Consider the following 19,730-nt stretch of genomic DNA (forward strand, 5'->3'; position numbering starts at 1 on the left):
CAGAAGCCACACATTTAAATATACATAAGAATGTGGTTGCACAGGAATTTTCATCTAAGTGTGAAGATGCTGTCAAAATGTGTAGCCTTGATTTCTTCTACCTATCTTCAGCTGCTTGCTCCTGTCACCTCCCTTGCATTGACACTAGCATTCCTACAGAAAGATCTTAAGTGGCAAGTAGGACTAAGGACCTGATCATGGCAAAAAATTAAAAAAACAAAATACTGTTGACAGGCCGTTTTCACCTAGATTAGAAACCAGTCCTCCATGTGGGAATGCATGACTGGAGTGGTGGAGGAGAAGGACAGAAAGCAGGGCCTATTCCTTTCAGTGCCAAACTGCACTTATGTCAAATTAAAGAGGCAGGAGTATTGCTACTTGTGAGATTCTCTCACTAAGAGGAGACTCCACCTCTAGACAAAATGTCTATACTGAATTTAGGAGAGTTCATTGTAAGATAAAGAAGATGCCTTTTCTAAGAAGTATGTTTTAAGCACAATTAAAAAAAACCCAAACCCCAAAACCACCACTGTGTGCAAGCCCTCTGCAATCTGAGAAAAAGACTGGCAACAGAATAATTCATTCAAATATTTTAACTTTTATATTATACTGAGGCATCCTATGAAGCTGGAGTATAAATCCAATTAAACTGAACTGGGTTTGTCCATCCCTAAAATAGAATTGACATACAAACACAAACACAAGGTCAAGGTCACAGATCAGCAAGAAAGATTACAAAGAGGACTGATGTAAGAGCTGGCATTTGATCAGAGCTCCTGTTTTTGTAGTACACTTACCAGAAATATCACTATATTTTCTTCACGTTGGTACACTACATTTTTTAAGTATTCCCCACCTGTAAGAGTGACTGGCTTGTGCTTATTTATTTTAACAGAGATGTTAGGCAGCCTATCAAGTAAACTAAAGAAGAACTCTAATGTTAAATAAAAAGAAGTGGAACAAACTGCTTTTTGCAGTGCTTTTCACTCTATTCCACCGTCTGTCGATACATATGAAATCACAAATCCAAAAGAAGAACCCAGTGACAAATATAGGACATGACAGACCCACTGCTTGAGAATCAGGACCTCTGTTTATAACTTCATCCACTCTGAGTTATTTATCTTAATATAGCAATTGTATATTCGGATGTGCACATCCAAACACAACACTCACTTATCTTTCCTAATTATCTGTATGCACAGCACATATTTCTCAATTAAAAAAGGACTCTTAACACAAGGTCTGTGCAGAACACAATCAAACTAACCCCTTCTGTAATCATGACAACATTAACCTCCTCGAAAGCTTCTTTAATGTTGAATGCTGAGTAAGCGAGCAGATTAAACACAGCAGCAACAGTTGAAAGACTCATTAAAACTCAACTGCTGAAAACAGTTAGCAGTGAAAGTCATTTACTGATCTATCCATCCATCCACGCAATGATACATTCTCAAAGCTTTAAACACATGCTGAAGAATATTTATCTTACAGGTCACATCCACCAGACATACCTTCTGACACTTAAAAAGGAGAAAGAAAAAGATGCCTTGGGCAACACGGTGTCCTGTGACATTCACACATGTAACACCGTCACAAAGTTTAGATGCTAATTATAGTACCTAGCAGCTTGAAGAACGGTATAGCCTATACTCTTACTTCTGAACCCCCACTTTCAACACTAGCACAGCTCTGATGTTGGTCTAGACATGACTGGGAGCAGTTTATATTTAGACAGAGAGCTGCCTCTATAAATAGGACTGTTCATGTTGGTATAAAGCTTTTATTGGAACTCATTTGGGGTGACCTGCATAACTGACTTGTATGTGGGCATCTAAGATATTGCCAATAAAACCTTTATGTCATCACACACCCATCTGTGTCTTCTTTCGGCTGCATTTCAACATTTGTTTAGATTTTTTTCCTTTTAATTTTTGTATAGGTATTAGACTTGCAACACTCTACCTGTTTGATTGGGTTGGCTCAGTTACTAATGAAAAGGCCTTAAAGGAAAAAGACAAAAAATTAATACAAGTTTAAAAAAGATAGCTCCTCCTTGAAAACATCCTTCAAAAGAATTAGATTGTCACCCTTTTAAGCTATAGCATCACCTGAGCTACTAGAGCCAGATACAAATCACTCCTGAAGCCTGCGATGAGAGCTTCTCAGTGCAACAGTATAGGTGTTTCTAGCCATGATACTGATTCATGAGATCTTAAAACAGTCACTGGTTTAAGATCAAATTGAGTAAGTTTTAGACCTCAGGGCAATACAATTCTGCACTTCAGTCCCTGCTTTTCTAACCCCTTTAAGCAAAATGGAAGAAAAGTAGAGATATTTGTGGCGGAATTTCTATCTTACCTACTCGAGAAGGCTGAAAATGTTAGGAAAAATTTCAGGCAATGATTATGATTCAAGATACAAAAAAACCAGAGGTTCAGTCAACATCTGCAAACAAATCAGCAACTTACTCTGAGATGCTGAGAATTAAACATACACAAAGACATTTCACAGCCGAGAACATTCAAAGAAATGCATTAGCTTATAAGCAGTATAGTTACCCAGCCCTTCAAGCTCTGAAAAAAATCTGTGTCCAATAACATAATTGAATAATGCATGCTTTTTTTTTTTTTTTTTTTTTTTTACTGAGCTATATTGCAGTGAATAATTAACTGTTGTTTCAGTATCACATTAGGTCTTCTCTCAGGCTTACACTGTAAGAATTTTTTCTTTAATCATCATAACCAACTTTTAGTAAAACAGATTATCAGTAGTTGGGGTGTTTTATTCTGTTAAATTCACAGATTTACACTCTTCACACCCCCTACAGGAGCAGGGGGCTCATGCTAGCTCTGAATTTGGAATCAAATCCCATGCTCTTCAAGTCACAGGGACATCCTAAGCTGCTATCAATGGGCAGTGAAGGTTTAAGTCTCTTTTTTACTGTGACACCTTAAACAATGTCTAGAACACAATTCTACTTTAGCCTTATGTAGAGAACTCTAACAGGCAGTGTTAGAGCTTTCAAAGAGAGCCTAAAAATGTAAACGTACACCATCTTGAGTGTGCTGTCTTCTAAAAGGAAGCAATGACAAATTGCAATAAATGACAATACAATATAGCAGCAGAAATGAGTACATCGGGTAGCACAAAAAAGAGAGTACTTCTGATCAATTCAGTAGACAAGTAGTCCACAACAATGGATTATCTGACACACTGGCTGTTCATGCCTAACTCTGTAGAGGTACTGATTATTATTATTTTTTTAAACAAAAAAATAGTCTGTGATTACATTTACATGTGTGAAACATCAAATCAAGCAACTTTTTAAAATAATGCTGTTTTAAAAATATTGTTTAGTAACTATTTTAATAGTAACTCCTTTAGCTTTGCATTTTGTCTCATTTCTTACTAACATCTATAGATCTATGGATTTTAATAGGACATCAAAATAATGGCAAGATTATGCTCATGTACAAATTGGTGCATGAGGGAGGCATCAAACTTCATGCAACATGTATTAACGTGGCAGAATCAGACACATGATAAATGGACATCTACCACACTGAAAAACAGTAATAGAACATTAGTTGAAGAGTCATGACTGATAAAGTTGGAGCTCTAAAAATTAAAACAGGCCCATTCACTTGCAAAATTTGAATGTTCTTCCTGCAGTATTAGACAATGCAAGATTTCCTTTTCCAAACAACACCTGCAAGACTGATTCCATCTTGCCTGTTCCTCAAGTTGTTCAACACACACCAACCATGGCAGGTGATGTGGTTTCTCACATGCTGGAATTCTGATACTGATTCATCATCTAACAAAACCAGATAGCAGCTACAACAAAAGGCAATGGGAGCTAGGTGGTGAACTCCCTTTTATAAATCTTATCACAGCTGCTTTGGAAAAAACAAAACACAAATACTTCAAAAATGTAATTACAGTTATGGTCTGTTCATTTAATATCTACTGATAAAGTACAGAGAGAGGAAAGCTGTCATAAAATGAAAGAATTTTATCTCATGAATCTGGTAAAAAAAAAAACACAGGAGATTCCACCAGACTAGCCTGAACTATGTATCATGAACTATAAAATCATTATCCAATAGTTATTATAGCATAACCACAACTCTGCCAATTCATCTCATCAGGCCAGACATTACTTCCAGCTTAATCGGCCATTGTATAAATCTGAGCATGGCTGAGAAGTCACAACTCRCATCTCCAGTGTTACATAAAGCCCCCTTCCCTTGGTGTATCTAGAAGAGGCATTTCCCAGCTCAATAAACCATTGATAAGCAACTCCAGTGTTTTCTGAATCAGTGTATGACCAATGTGCATCAGGCAATGTCAATGACCTGAGGATAAGTTTCATAGGCTGTGCAGTTTCTTGCTAAAYTATTATTTTCTTGTTTCTTCACTTTTTAGAGTTTTTATAAGAATCCTGTCATGAAGCTAAAGGAGGTTTTTGTCCAAACTCTGTTGCTTAAATTTGGTCAGTGAACCATACTGAAGAACTCCACTGAAGATGACATTATTACTGTGATTTCTTTCACCAGCAGTTCAGGCTCATAAAACTCTATAGAATCTTACATAACCATAAGAAGACTCACAAATACCAAATTAATGCAGAAGTCACAATGGACGGCAGACGTACAAGCCAAACAGGGCAACAAAGGAAGACCAGGAAAAAAAAAAAATCCCACTCTTCTCAAAGAATGAGAAATTCTCAGTGAGATTCTGAATGAGATTCTCAAGGAATATACCTGTAAAGGTATATAATTTAGCATACATTTGTCAAGAAAAGGCCAGAAGTTCTGGTGGGCAGGTGATCATATCTCTAGCTGCCCAGGATACTTTTAGCAGATTGCTAACTTGGTACCCTAGTTAGCTATGTCAGGAGAAAGGAATCAAAGACTACATGGGCACGAGTTAAACCATCATCTGACTCGGAATTTTTAAAAGAGATAAGGACCAAAGCTGGTGTGAATTAGATTAAGTTACCACTCAATGCCTGGGGTAAAAAAAGGACAGGATGACAAACTTCCCAAGTTCAAGGGCAGAAACTCATACCTTGAAAGTGTCAATGCTGGAACTTTGTGAATCTGCTTTTCACTCCACCCTGCCAAAAATAAATACATTATAATCAGCATGTAGAAATCGATGGTGGAAAACTATTTTATTTCCACTGTAACAGGAAAGACATTCTGTTAATTCAGTATTAGCTCATGAAAGGGAACCAATCTTACTTCTTAAGAAGGTGTCAATAGACTGGACTAAAATAGAATTTTTCTCTACAGTCATACTTGCGGTCAGTTTGTGACAATATCCAAGCAGGACTACTCTGCATCAGAGCTGAGGAAGCTGATAATGTCTTATGAAAGAGGGGTTTGGTCTCCTTGGCTTGTTAATACTATCCAGTTTGTCACAAAAACTTGTCATCAGGAGATTATTTTCACTCTGACACTCCTGCTATTCACTTACCCACAACGACTTCAAAAATAAACTTGACATTGCTTTCTGCTTTTCTAAAATCTTATTTTTTTTCTCCCACTATTATACTGAACATTTACTCTCATTTAGACTTCTGTCAACTCCCTACTTCCTCAACCCATGGTTCTATAACATCACCAATATCCAATGACCCTTTGAGGCTACACAAAACACAGCTGTCCCTGTAATCCTTCCCCTCAAGCTGCTCTGAGCATATAATCCTTTACTTCAAACTCTCAACTGTTTTTCTCTTGCTCCTGATGAAGTTTAAGTATCTCCAAGTTCTATGGACATAAATAACTCTTTCCTTTCTATCCACATAGCCTAAATCATTTGCTGTGTCCCTCTCCTTACCCTCTCATTTCCACAAACACACGTTTTTATAGTAACATTCAGGCATCTCTCTCACAAGAAATTCCATTATGCTTCTGCAATGCTCCCTAGATCAAGATCATCTACACTGTTGATGCTATTTCATGCTCTCCTCAAACAGTAAATCATCACATCAAAAACTAATCCAAACCCACCAAAATACCATCTTCACAAACCACATGGTGAAACACAACTGATGTATGCTGCTTGCCTTTCCTCACAGATTCCCACCCTCCTATTTTCCCTTTCCCTCATCATACGCTCTATAAAGTTTAGAATAAATACAACTGTACCTGTGAGATGATGACTACATATGTAACATGAATTAGGCTGGACAACAGTTAAATGAAGCCCTAGAGCAACACTGGCCTCCACAATAAGTATGTTTTCCCCTTCTCTTTAAAAAAAAAAAAAAAAAAAGAAAAAAGTTTATGTAGCAGTATAGCAACACATGCTGCTAATTTATAATACAGTTTTCACCTGATACTTTTATTACATAGGACTGGGGGGGGGAGCAAAGAGTAATACACAGTAAAAGATCAACATAACACACAGATTAATGATATGGAGGGAAGGATACAAAAGGGCTAAAATACAGTATAGAAGGGCTCCTCTTTTCTGGATCTGCTGCTATTAAAAGTTTCGTGAACGCTCTTCCCTTTCCCTGGCTGGTACAGAGAAGATACCCCTACCCTGTCCCAGTCTATCTTCACTTCAGAGAGTGCAGATGGAGGAGAGAGAGACCAGAGGAGGAAAGGAAATATTTTCCCTAGGAAAACTTATTTTCAGAGTGACTTTTTTAAAGTATGTCTAGCATGACAACAAATGGTGCCAAAGATGACATGAACAAGGAAATTTTTGAGGAGGAACTTGAAGGCAGAGAAGGTGCTCATTCCAGGGAGCTGGTTAAACATAAACCCAGACCTTGTTCAATGAAACAAAGGAAACTTTCTACGGCTCAGTCCCCCGCTTTAATGAATTAACCTTTTGCGCTCAAAACAAAAGACTTGATTCTGCTAGATCCCCACTTTTTTGAACACACTTTCCCTCCTACTCCTCAAACTAGAGAGGGTGACATACTGGGTGCAACTCTGATTTTAGTTTTCTTGCAAACAAAACTTAACCTTTCTTCCAAAGTCACTTTGGTATCTCTCACCTCAGTCAGGTAATCCACAGCTTCAACCAAGGCACTCCTGAAGGTGAACAGTTTGGCTTACCAAGAATAACCTACTGGGATGTATATTCCACTTGCCTTCTTTATATTCTGCCAGGTTTATGAGAACAAGTCTGGCTGCGCTTGACATTTGCTGGGAAACACTGCATGGCATAATTACTATTGTAAGACACCTTATATACCCATAAATTCACAGAGTTCAACCCCAAAGTGCTTACAAACTAAGACAAGATATAGGGACAACTAAGCAGGAAAGGTGATTTGTAGGGAGAAAGCAGATTTAATGTAGGAGAGTTGCAATGGTAGGTGAAGGCAGAGAGACTATTCAATCTGCTTAGGAAACCGTGTCACAAGCAAGTCCTGAATAATAAGAAAAAGAAGAACACAAACACGATTATGTAGAATGCTACACTCTGTAAAAGAAYACAAACATCCCGATTCATTAAAACATAAAGCCATTGGTGAAATTCTAGACAGCACAGTTCCTAAAAAAAAAAAATCAGATATATTACTTCACCATGGTAAAAAGTATTTGCACTGAACTGGAATATACACCATGTTACTATGCATATGGATGGGCAATCAAAATCTTCAGGTTTGCATTAGTTATATTCTGATCTTGGCCAATGGAACAAGAAGGATTGGATGAGCTAGAAAATCTTTGACTCTGTAATCTACTGTTCAGAAAGGAAGAGGGAAAAAAAAATCAGTAAGTCATTCCCTACCCATCACCCTTGAGACCAAAAGCTCCAATCATATTTGGAAAAAAGGTTCCAAAATGAAAGTTTTAGGAGACTAAACTGTTCTTGTAATTCAATTCTACAGAAGACATGAGTTCAGATTAACAACAGCCTCATGTTTGCTAATACATCAGAACGTAATGCATTACTGAAAACACATCTCATCAATTTTTTCATCAATTATTTTATCCACCTTTAATTATCTTATTTTAAAGCAAATGGATACTTTCCAAGAGCAAGCACGATCCGTGTTCTTCAGAGATATCAATCAAGAAAAAGGTGATAGTATTTATGACTGCTTTCCTAATGCGCATCCAAAAGACTAGACTAGTTGATGAGGGTATGTCAGTAAATTCTTTGCAACTCCAGGTGCTGCCAGTAAAACCTCTCTTTTTTAAACATTTCTCTTTGGTTGACTGGCAAATTAGATCACCAGTTAAATTTTTGCAGAGTAAGATGATCCAGTCATTTTTAATTTCAAATTGGATTGTGCTTCTTCATGACTAGCTGAAGGCTACAAAAATCTATGACATAGTAATCTCATAAATCTTGGAGGGCAGAACAGAAGAAATGCTCTTGGAAGCACAGAGCTGTTGTTAAGAGAGTATTTTTCCTCCCTTGACCATTCAGTGAAGCGTAACTATGTGCAAGAATCCACATTTGCAACTTGCATAAGACATGCATCCAAACTACCCTTCCATGAAATGATTTTCTTTTTAAAAAAATCACAGTCATGGATTAAAAAAAAAAAAATTTTAGCAAAAAACTCTGAAGTTGACTGAACATCCTTAGCAGGCTGTTCTCCTTCAATGCAATACACAACCATAATTACCTCCCCTCCTCATAAAGCTTGATGCCCTCCCCCACCAAGCTGCAGGCATGAGGAAATATTGACTGTAAAAGGGATTTTCATAGACTAGTTCATCCACTATAAGAATCTCTAAAAGGAAAAGAAAATCCCAAGATTTTTCAGACTTGACAGTTATTTCAGACTTGAGTGAACTCCAGAATTCAGTTGTTTACTTTATTACTTATACATAAAGCGAGACCAGCTATTAAAAAAAAAAAAAATCCACTAATGACAAGTAAGAGTCACTTCTGTTACTAAAGATCTATTTTGATTTGAAAACAACTAAATATCTGATATTAGATAGCTGCTGCTCATTACACACTGATCATAGTAATTTCACTCCAATCTTGTTCACCAGGACCTCTCATTATATCCGCTGTATGGGTCTAAACCACATGGGAGGCTACTGGGCACTATCAAAGCAGCAAGAAAAAAGTTGTTCTGTCTCTAAACAAAACACCACCAAATAAACATCAATGAAGTCATCATCACAGTAGTCCTGTGATGTATCCCCACTTTACAGATGAGGAACTGAGAGCACAGAGGAAGACAGAGTGACTTGCTCATAGTCACATGAAGTCCATACTCATGGTAGAAATGGAATGCACGTTCTGTGAATCTCAGTTTGGCACTTCAGTGAGAAGATATTCTGCCTCTCCAATAGGAGGCGAAATAAAACAACTGTTGATTACAATAAACTGGAGGACACAACAAGAATCACTAAAAGAAATATAACTTGCACGCCACAGTAAACGTCTTTATCTTCCAAAATAACAAAAATAACCAGCACTGCAACCACCACATGGGGAGATCTGTATCAATCAAGAATACTCTATAAGTTTTTCCACTATACCTGCTGCAATGATGTTCTCTCCAAGAAAACAACCATGTCAGTACTGAACTGGAAAGATGAATGATGGCACTAGGGTCAAAGACATCATTTCACCAACCTCTGCTATTTCTCAGAGATCTGCCATGCTGAAACAGCCCTAATGAGCTGGCCAAACCCCATTTAATTTATGGGAGCTGGAAGGATCGCAGCACAGCGGCAGCAGAATTTTGCAGCAAAACACCAGAGCAGTCCTCACCCACTGTCCTCTTGCAGCCTCACTCCTAACCAAGAGCAATAGAGCTCTTTTTATTCAGAAGCAAGGACCTTTCATACTAAAGTATGAATGAACGTGTATATGTGTATTTAAGCGCTTCTAGATCCCTCCAGCAAAGATCCAGTTTTATTCCCGTACTTTAGAAAACCATCACAACTTGCTCTTCACCAGCTTAATTCAGCTGCAACGCATTTGGCATCAGATTGCTTGGATGGACTAGAAGCAGGTTGTGCATTCATTCATTTGTATGCAAGCGTATAAACAAGACTCCAGTAGTCCATGGTAGAAGATGAATTATGAGGGAATCAGGATTGAAGCTGAAGTGGCAAGTAAATGCCAACAGACCGCGTTTTTACTAGCGTGCTGAATTGAGTAGCTTTGCCGACCAGTGTCCAGGTTCTGGAACCCTGAATTATACCAAGCTTGACCAAAGATCCTGTGGAAGTCACACCAGTAACTAGAACTGAGCTTTAAATACAAGTTTGCCTCCAAGTAAAACAAAGCCAAAAGCACAGGAAAACTACTTATTCCTTACTAATCAGCATCAATGTTTTTTCCTGATGAGTTCTTACAAGCTTTAATTCCAGCTTCAGAGCTGGTAAGACTGGCTTCAAAAGACAAACCTTCTCAACCGATCTTAAGAGCTGTATTCATATTGGAAGTTTCCAAACGGATCAATTTCACTAAAAATGTTAGTTGTAATACTTATTGAATAGTAGAATCTGCAGACACCTGCCACACTTTTATTTTTTGCTAGTGTGAGAGAAAATACACCAAGTGACTGTCATGGCTTTACAAAACATGTAAGTTTGGGAGAAAGAGATGTATCCTAAACTTTTTAATTGTTAATAATCAGTGCCACCTATGGTTGGTGTTGTAGAAAATAAAGATCCAAACAAAGAAAAAAAATTATTTGGAACTTTTAACAAGCCCCAAGGTTTTCAGATGGCTTCAAGAGAATACATTAAACCAAGACAAATACTGTCTTGTCTGCTCTAGATCATTTACTGTTAGTTTTCCAGCAGTACAGGTCTCAGTTCTTTCCACCTTTATACAGTAAGAACTCCTTAAAAACACACACAAAAAATTTGTCAGTGCAGCTTTCCACTTTCTTATCTTACCACACTTGTCCCCTCAAGTTGGACTGTGATCAACTTTTATTAACAGTTCCATTTCAATCATTCAGTCCGATTCTGACTGCCACAGATGCTTTGTCCAATGCTCAATAAAGAAAATACAAGAGTTTCACTTTAGCAGGCCCCGCAAAAACTGCCCCCACTACCCTAAGGGAGTATCAGCAACATTTGTAATTATCAGGGAAAGTTAACCAACGCAACAGACAAAATAATTTCCTCAAGAGGTTTAGCAGCTCTCTCTGTTCAGTACACAGGGCCCTTAATTACACAAATGCTGTTAGCATTAACAGAAATTTGGTAGCTACAGCACTGGTTGAATTAACATAACACGGTCTTCAATGTCTGCACACAAAACCTGCTTAGAAAAAGTTACGCAACACCTAAACTTCCTCTTTTCCTTATGTTACAGCATGGTAAGGAAGAAAAGGGGTGGAGATGGAGAACTGCAATTTCACAGTCTCAAGCAGGGCAGAGCCACCCTTGAGAAAGCGCACAAACTTCTAAAATTTGCYTGATGATATGCTCAAGTGCCAACTCTTACTTAAAACTTGATTAAATATATTCAGAAAAAAGGCTGTGCTACACACAGTCTACCAATGGTGGAAGCAATAGCATGTCTAAATTGTAAAGTATAAATGTTTGAAAAATCTGATTAATTTTATTTGTTCTTTCAAAATTTACAGCGACAATACTTGTTTGATAAAGAGTCCACTCCAGGCCAAGTTGTATTCCAAAATTCTCATCAAGATTTCAGTGGTTTCAGGCATGCTGATTCAATAAAGCTAGCAGTGTAAGTTTAATCCTGCAAACGTCCTTCTACTTCCCATTTAAAAAAAAAAAAAAAAGGCAGAAAAATCACATGGTACCCAAGCTGATGTATTCCATAGCACTAGGAAAAGTGAGATATTGAGAGCAGACACTTATCTTTTTTCTCTTATGACTTGATCTGCAGCATCTACATCATATAATGCATCTCTGTCATTACACTAATGATTGACAAAAACCAATAAAACTCCCGGAACTAAATCAAAAATGGAATAAGAAAGAGGGAGTCTCAAAGCAGTCACAGCAATCTTCACTGGTAAAATGTTTTCAAGGACTTGGATTTAATCACATGTCATTTTCTTTTCCTCTAATCATTTAAAGTCATAGGTTGAATTATTTATGAATAAGAGTTAATTGCACTGAAATGCAGTATTACCCTGTATTTATCTAACACCTTCTTCACAACTTAACAACCTTCCAGTAACTGGTTAAAATCTACCAAAAGTCAATACCGAATTTAAGATAAGAATTAACCATTTCTGCAGTATCATTGCAATTGACTTCCAAAATCTTGTTGAATATGATCAGCTCCCTTTATCTCGTAATCCGTGAAAAATCTGTGCAACTGTTTTTACTGCCTGTTGTCATCATTACAACATGTGTTTACACAGTTTTTCCAAAAAATTCCAGGGGGAAGAATAACTCACTCACAAAATATTTGCCTTGAATAAATAATTTTGACTAATTAGTTTTAATTAAATTAGTCATTACTTGAGTACAAACAATCACATCACAGAGTCCCAGTATCCGGGCTTCTTAAAAATGTTCTTAGTTGTCAAAGGATCTACATGATAAACAACCTACATGCATAAGGCTGTATTCACACTTTTTGCAAGGTGTAAAATGTAAGCTCAAGGGTACACTCATATAAATATACTGCACATCTATAAAGTGTTAATCTTAAGTCTGCAAGGCCATATGACAGAAATAACTATTATAGTGCACGGCTGCTCTTCAGCATGCAGTGTTTTCTAAGTTCCTGGCTTCCTTAAAGCAACTCATTTATTTGTCACCTGCCAGGACAATGAGTAGAGAGAGGATTTTGCAAATACCCCTCTAGCTTGTGCATAGTGATAACACACCAGAAAAGATGGATTTTCAGTTTCTCATCAAGTTATTAGATTAAGTTTACATCCAGACTTAAATGTCCAGGACAAGTCTGCCACCTGTCCTAAACATAATTAGTTGGGAATGTCTGCACCACAAGAGCAGATACTTTAGATGTTTTGGAGCGGCCACAAGCAAACATTCAAATAATCACAAACACAACTTCAGTGATGCCAAGAATGAAGCACAGCTCTCTGGAAAACACCCTGAATCTTATTAATGGAGTGCTTTTATTTCCCATCAAACACACAACTGACATTAGCTGAGCATCTATAAAACCAGAGAATCAACTGGACTAAAGTCTGTAACTGACTTAAAGAAAACGAAGAACACCAGCTTCTTCATTATAAAACAGATGCATATTTATGTGTTAAGGGAAGAAAGAAAAAAAAAAAAAGGCTCAAATACCGTAAGACACTTCCTCGGCTTTGTTCTTGTTCTGTGTATTATAGCAGCTCAACATTCAAGATTTTCATATTGTTATACCTCCCCTCACCCCCCACCCTCCCACCCCTGCCATGTAGAAACAGTGCAGCAGACTAAAAACTAGAAAAAACATTCTCATTTAAAGACACAAACACATCAGTGTTCAAACACATTTTCCCTTTTCAAAGCTAAACCAAATAAAGCCTTAAAATATTAACTAGAATTTTATCTGTACAGTTATGCAGTAAACACTGACTCAGATGCGAGCCACTGAACATTATAGAGAATTCTGTACCAATCTGCTTACGCTGCCATTGGCATATACAGCAAATTTGTCTCATTAGCAGGGGCTACTTAGTTCATTGTAGTAAACAACGCTGCGGATATGACAGCCTTGCATACTTTTCATTCATTCACATATTTTTCAGTACTCAGACTTCTAGCATGTGCCATAGAAGAGCTGAATGTTAAACATTCCTGGAGTGTCACAATATGTAATACAATAAAACAGATTACAACCATACCTTTCTTTCACAGCAGTGGTGCCAAGCACAGGTACACTGTAGCAATCAATTTGTTCTGCAGACAGTAAGGCTTTCATAGAATACTAATGCAAAATCTCTTTTCTTTCTCCTTCGACTTGACTCCCCAATGCCCGGGTCCTGACCAATACAAGGAGGAGGGCGGAATGTCTTCTGCTGAGATAACCACAACTACTAATCAAGTATACGTGTACAAGGGCACAGGATTAAGCCTCCACCAAGCTTGACTCGGGCACTGAGAGCAGCTAAACACATGCACAGCAAGGTCAGAATTAAACACACACACACACACGCGCGCGCGCATCTACTTGAGTGAACTAATTTATCACACTTTACTACTGACGGCTTTTTACCTCAGGGGAGTAAAATTACATCCTGGTGAACTGACGAGATTTAGACACAACAGCATCCAACAACAGATCTGACTTCACAGAAATGGGAACTGTGTTCTTAGATGAACGCTCCTCTCCCTACTTAGCAGGCTGTTTCAGAAACTCCACGTGTGTGTGTGCATCTATGTGTTTGTGCATGCATATTTGCATGCACATGTATGCATGCATATGAGAGAGAAAGAGACTGAGACTTCTACAGAGGCTAAAATGGAAAGGTACCATTGAAGTTCAGAACCAGGTATAACTTGCTTCAGGAGAGTTTTCTTTTTAACTGTATTTATCTTTATGTTTCAACATAATCAATCTATCAAGTCTAATTACTCCAGAAGAAAGCATTTTACTATGGTCTAACATTGCAAATGTCAAACAAGCCGTTCATTTACCTTGAAGTTTATTAGCATAGAAATGCAACACGAAGATGTTCTCAAAATATTGTCACTTGTATTCACAACATATTTTCTAAAATCCACTTAAYAGGTTTTTATTGGTTGGCACAGCTGGATACTGTATTAGCTCTTAAAAWAGGCAAGGCATTACCCTAACTATACCACCCTTGAGCTAATACAAGAGTTTTTCTTTCAACATTCAATTTATTTTTAACTTTTCTCTTTGTTTCTTTTTATTTAAGTACTTTTCCCACATCCTAGTCATACATACATACGTAGACACATGAGTTTCCATGCAGGTTCATACGTGTGCCTTTTAAGTGGGAGAACTGAAAAAGCGAAATTTAAAAGCAGGGATTTTTTTTTCCTCCTTTAGTTTTGCCCTTTTTTTTACATCCTTCCTGCTATTTTGCTTACAGTATATGCAAATATACGTTTTACCAGATACATCAAGATGAGCCCTATAAATTATTATTGACAGGGTTTTAATAACACTGCTTTTGTATGTGACCTGTATTTAGAAGAAAACACTGCACAAATACTCCTAAAAATAACCCTGAAAATAACATTTGGTACTTTACCTAGAATAAATTAACAAAATATTTGTGAAGTACCAGTGGCTTCAGTGAGACACCATAAAAAAGCAGCATAATCAATACTGAGGAGTTTGTCCTTGACATACTGACCGTGTCATCGGGCTATTGTCATGTGATATCATGTCATTTCCCCACCTGGCTCATGACCTTGTCCTTTAAATGACCCAGAGCTTCCCTCAAGTAGCAGGAGGCCCCTCCCCGCTGTCTCAGCAAGGTCGAATGGGTCAGCGTGTCCTCATCTATAATCCACCACCATTTGTCAGCAGGGAGGCTGGAGGAGGCAGGCTTGCTACAAGGGGAGAATGCCCAATTAGGCAGCTGTCACACAAAGCATAGGCTGCAAAATTATCCCCTGTCAAAAGAAAGAGCAGCTGCGGGTGCCAATTACAGCAACCTTTCAACCCTTTAGGTACTGGAAACTACACAGAAGTAAATGAAGTACAATTAGTGATAACAAATCGATGAATTAGGCCAGTAAATTAGAAATTACTAGAAGGTGAGCTTAGGTCTCCCGTAATATTAAGGGCACAGTACACCCCGGGCAAGGGCACGAATGTACAGATTTCACATAGCATATCAGTTTCCTCCTGGCCATTTTTCTTGTATGGAGCCTGTTTTCCTTCATTGTTTTCCTCTCACAAGTCTTGTGCCAGAGTGCTAGTGCAGGGAAAGGAAGAAAAGCAACCCAAAGAAGAAAGAAGTTGTATTGCCTGCTCTTGCCTCTTTATCCTGGCAAATGCAGCTTCTTCCTTTCTCATGAGGAGGGTCTAAGAGCCAGCACAACCTATCTGTAGTTAGGATACTTCATTTCAGCCTGACATTTGAYGTACTCTGCTCACAGTCTGCCTGAAGAAGGTTTACCCAGGAAAATAAAACAAAAACCAGACCAACTCAAACAATAAACTCTCAGTACATTTTATGCCATTTACCTTTGAAACACTTTACATGGAGCTTTAAGTGCAAGACTTTTGACTACAGAGGGAAGACACATCTCTCTCCATGTTCCATTTCCCTTTGATGAATCATGCAGTAACACTCTTTGAGCACACATACAGTCATGTATTCCACGTCCGCTAGCCAGCAACATTTCTCATATCCTCATTTATTAATTTACCTTGGTGAACAATTTCCAAATAACCTTTCCCCTCCCCCTCTTTTTTTTAAAACAGCCAACTCGAAAAGTTACAGTGTAGTAATAACAAAAGCGGGGTTCTACAGAATACAGTAAGTTCAGTTTCTCCTCCTCAACTGCTGCCAATGAGACAGGTGTTGGAGTAACACCCTTCCAGCAGGTGGAGTCAAGTTACGCACAGATCACCATCGGCCAGTGCACTGACTCATCAGGCTTTGGGCTCACAAGACAACCACAAAAGCGTGGTCAGCTTGTTAGCCGCAAGGAATTCACAAAAGAAAAAAAGAGAGTCTAGAAAAACAGACTAAGAAAAAATAGGGGAATAAGACTAGAAGCATGGATAACTAACATACAACACCTCAAACCAATACTTCTGTGTTTACTTGCTTTGAATCAAAGACATAACTCTGGAACAAAATTCAAATTCCAAGATGCTTTCTACAGTTAGTTTTTCCAGACAGCTCACAATAATTTAAAACTAACTGAAGCTGCCATTTATATTGTCATTTCTCTCCTCCTTTCAATCTCCATTCCATTTTCTCAAATCCACCTTATCCATCCACACATATTCCTTGCAATTGTTTTGAGTAGTGAGGATAGTACTCCAAATCCCTTCTAGTAACAGTTCTGAACACAATACCTGTGTACTGACACTGTAAGTCATACATGAACTCACACAAAAGAGTGTATTTACAATCATGCATTCACCAAAATACAAAATATTGTAGAAATTAACTCACTGAGCTCTAAAAAGCAATCTCCTAATCTCTTTTTCTCAAGCCAAGCTGGAATATTTCACTGCAAAAGAAAATAAAGTTCTGGCTTTCTTAACTCAGGTAAGAGAGAGCATAATAAAGTCTTAACTATAAATAGATGTAAAAATGCTCATTTAACAGCAGTTGCAATATTGCTCATGAAGTTTGGCATTTCCTTTTGAGTAGCATATGGAAACTGTAGAGTACTGAAAGAGTTAATGTGTTTAGAATTCAGTTTCCATCATACTTGGGTGACTATCTCTTTAAATAATTTAAATCCTCTCCATCAACTACAAAGCTGTTTTGAAGCCATTTAGCTTTGTTCTTTACATGTGTTCTAATTAAGAAATGACCTTGTCATCACACACACCAGAAATCCTGGATTATTTCCTGCAGCAAAAATCCACGAAGCCAAAAAAAAAAAAAAAAAAAAGAAGAAGAAAAAGAAAAAGAAAAAAATACACACTTCTTCCTTTAGTGAGAAACTAAGGAAGTTGTTGGTTGGCTGAATGCTGAAGCAGTTTCACCGCATAATTTTTTTTTGTTGTTGTTGAATGTCACAGGGCGGGTTAGCGTGACCTTGAGCTGCATCAGCAGCACAGCAAGGGTCGAGATGCCTGCAGGCGCCCTTGTACTGGATTTGCAAGACAAAAACCTTCAAACTGGCTGAAGGACATCTTAAATCTCTTCAAAGGTTTTCCGAACTAATCTGGGCTGCTCTTAGCCGGATCTGTGCCAGTGTGAGAGGCAAAATTAAAAACAAGGTCTTTGACAGGATGTTGTCTCCTCTTAACCCTTCTCATGCAGAAGGCAGTATATCACAGGCACTCTGAAGGGACACTTTAATAAGCGAAAGACATGCATACAGTTCAACCAGCAGCATTCTTTCATAACAAAATTATGTAAGCAGCCATTTACTAAGAATGGTACTGTTATTAATACTGAGCATTCAGCAGGCTCTCTACATAGCAATCGCCAGCCCTCTCCTCCCCCCAGCTTAAACTGTCATTTTCCAACTGGTTTTACATTTTGTAACAGAGCACTGCAGTAACCCACTCAGGCTCTGCAGGCTCACTCCTAAGAATTCAGATGGAAGAGACTACTCTGCACCTCATAGTTTTAGGCCCTCACTAAATATACTGGGTGAAGACTTTTTGTCAGAGTGACAGTGGTAGCACCTACCAGAGTATGCTGTGTGCTTAGACACAGCAGGTTAGAGGAGAGTAAAGAACACCATGAGGATTGCTTCGCCAAGCATCGGACGTGTATTTTATGAGAAGATAAGAAATTAAGAAGCATTCACTTCTCACGTTAGCCTGTTTATTTCCCTCTCAGTCACCCGGAACTGAGAAGAAAGTAGAGAAGATGGTAATTACATGCGATGGGCCTACCAAGAGTTTGAGATCATGAGTGCATGTACTGGGAAAGAAAAAAAACAAACAGACAGCTAGCCTGTCTGCTGCTGACAAGTGACACAGTGGCTTTCTAAACACTTGAGCAAATGCACAGAGATAACCACTAGGAAAGGCCCTGGGAACACATGGTCACTCTGTGAAACCACAAATTTACCCAAWGGATTTGGCAGTGCCATTTGAAAGCAACCATCAACACACTTAGGAAACGGACACCGTTTCTTCAGAACCATGGTTGCATGCAGAATCTCCAATTCACTTTCAAATTTCAGTAGCAAAGAATTTCCCAATGGAGGGTAGCTTTCTGCACTCTCAGTTAGCAAATAACAGGGATTTCCATATCTGAAAGTGGAGAAAAGACCTCACTGCCTTATCCTCCTGTTTTAGCTGCACTATTACTGACCAGATTAAACTATCAAACTTCTGCAAGAAAAAAACCCCACAGTCATAAAAATGGGTTAATATAGTCTCAGCTTAATTAAGAGAAACTAGCATCACACTTCAGAACGATCTTTTACTATTTCTAGGATAGACACCAGACAAATCCTTGAGGAAGGAAAAGGAGCCATTCATACCAGCAGAGGGTGCTCTAATCCCTCTCTGGTTAGGCACTATGGGTTTAATTTAGTCTGGTTTCATACAGCCATTTTTAAAGTACTATATTCTATTAAGCAAGAACAAAACATATTTAAGTTTACTGAAGGAAGATACAGCTTTGGCAGTTATATCACAACTGTTAGAACACCATCCTCTGTCTACCACTAAAATAGATTCGCTTTGTCATTCCTGAGAACTGCAGCTCTTCTCACAAAATATCCTGCTGCTACAAGACTTTAAGAATTTTAAGCATTAGTTTTCAAGTAACATCAGCGATGGTGCCTTTATATCAGCAGAGAAGGAACTTATACAATAGAAAGGCTTTTCCACAGATCTACCAAGGTTTCTAAGGCGTTTATTATGCTTGGACGAAGGGTCACTGTGTTCCAGCGGTGCCTGGCTGTCAGAGCATCCTCTGCGATTACTCAGAGCACCTCAAGGCTTGCTTCACGCTAAGGCACTGGCCATAAGCATCTGCTTCACAGTCACGTGTGAAGGAAAGGCTAAAGGTGGCATAACTCAAAGCACGTGTTCTCCTCCATTTTGGGGCCAAGGGAGATTGATCAGATCATGCGGTCCATTGATCTTCCTGCACAAATGTGCTCTTTTTGTGTTCTTTGGATAACAGAACACCATACAGGCAGCCAACTATGGTTAAAAAAAGTTTGATCATTTAGCCTATTACA

The 19,730-nt window shown here is 38.3% G+C and overlaps 1 protein-coding gene across 7 annotated transcripts in view; it reads right to left on the reverse strand.

Annotated features, from left to right (window-relative positions):
* The window catches only part of NRIP1 (nuclear receptor interacting protein 1), a 78,577-nt gene that overhangs the window by 18,800 nt on the left and 40,047 nt on the right, over window positions 1–19,730 (reverse strand). For 3 of the 7 annotated variants that reach the window (XM_026076008.1, XM_026076009.1, XM_026076007.1), the window contains exon 3: window positions 5,077–5,125. The exons of 1 other annotated variant lie outside the window; for it this stretch is intronic. The gene's annotated coding sequence lies outside the window, so the exon portion shown is untranslated. Of the gene's footprint in view, window positions 1–1,965; window positions 1,984–5,076; window positions 5,126–13,756; window positions 13,797–15,283; window positions 15,312–19,730 lie in introns of those variants that run through there. 3 more of the 7 variants (XM_026076010.1, XM_026076015.1, XM_026076013.1) reach the window with 3 other exon arrangements.

Source organism: Apteryx rowi, unplaced genomic scaffold (genome assembly GCF_003343035.1).
Source record: "Apteryx rowi isolate R43461 unplaced genomic scaffold, aptRow1 scaffold_42, whole genome shotgun sequence".
In the NCBI taxonomy this organism is placed as follows: Eukaryota; Metazoa; Chordata; class Aves; order Apterygiformes; family Apterygidae; genus Apteryx; species Apteryx rowi.